This window comes from Amphimedon queenslandica, unplaced genomic scaffold, assembly GCF_000090795.2.
Source record: "Amphimedon queenslandica unplaced genomic scaffold, v1.1 AMPQUscaffold_13345, whole genome shotgun sequence".
Classification (NCBI taxonomy): domain Eukaryota; kingdom Metazoa; phylum Porifera; class Demospongiae; order Haplosclerida; family Niphatidae; genus Amphimedon; species Amphimedon queenslandica.
The window spans coordinates 24,457-25,442 of record NW_003546419.1 but is presented as its reverse complement, the minus strand read 5'-3'; the positions used below and the strand labels follow the sequence as shown (position 1 = coordinate 25,442).

At 34.8% G+C, this 986-nt stretch overlaps 1 protein-coding gene across 1 annotated transcript in view; it reads left to right on the top strand.

The window, feature by feature from the left end:
* The window catches only part of LOC109582910 (short-chain collagen C4-like), a 4,400-nt gene that overhangs the window by 1,753 nt on the left and 1,661 nt on the right, over nt 1-986 (top strand). The window lies entirely within an intron of this gene.

Below are 986 nucleotides of genomic sequence, written 5' to 3'. Positions count from 1 at the left end.
ATTATTAATTAATATTTTTAGTACTGCAACTAGAATCACTGAATAATGATTTATACTAAAAAAATGCTAACTCCATCATTTATTGACCAAGAGCATAGGGGTAGGAACAGGGGGGGCAGGAGGGGCTTAAGCCCCCCCAACTTTCATTGAAGGGGGGCTTAGCCCCTCCAACTTTAAGTGATGTACATGTAATACTATTATCAACACTATAGACCTTTCCCACCAATGCAGCGTCTAGCAATGAATATCATTAACGAGCCGCCATGTTGTGGGATAGATGTACAGAAATGAATGGGCAAAAAGTAACTTTTCCAATTTTCCTTTTAAATGCAAGCTCTAGTTCACACAGAAATGCTTGTTGCACATTTGTTGTATAATTTTAGTTATCATACTGCAATTTGGTTTTTGCTTTCGCAGTTCTCTTGGAGAAAATAAAGAAATAGTGCTTTTAGCCCATCCATCACTGTACATCTATCCCACAAAATGGCGGCTCGTTAATGATATTCATTGCTAAACGCTGCATTGGTGGGAAAGGTCTATAGACTTTAGTTTAGGTAATCCTTATATGTGTGCATATTGTGTGATGATTCATTTCATAAAACAATTAATACAATCTAGCTTCTAAGAACACACTAGTTTTTTCAGAAATACACAAGCTTCAATTCAACATTAGCTTTAGCTGAGCATAGATTTTCGATGTTAAGGAGATTAAAAAACTACTTGTGCTCCACAATATCACAAGAGTGTCTTAATCATGTAGTTATTTACAAAAAACTTTTACTGTTTTACTGTCATAAAGAATTTACAGACGATTTATACATCGAGGACATTGCAAAGGAATTTGTTACATTTAATGAGCATAAATGCCAATATTTTGGACAATATTAATTTCAGTACAATGATCAATTGTTAAATCATGCTCCTATGATTGCCAATAAATAATACCTTAGCCCCCCCAACTTTTAGTTTGTTCCTACCCCTATGCT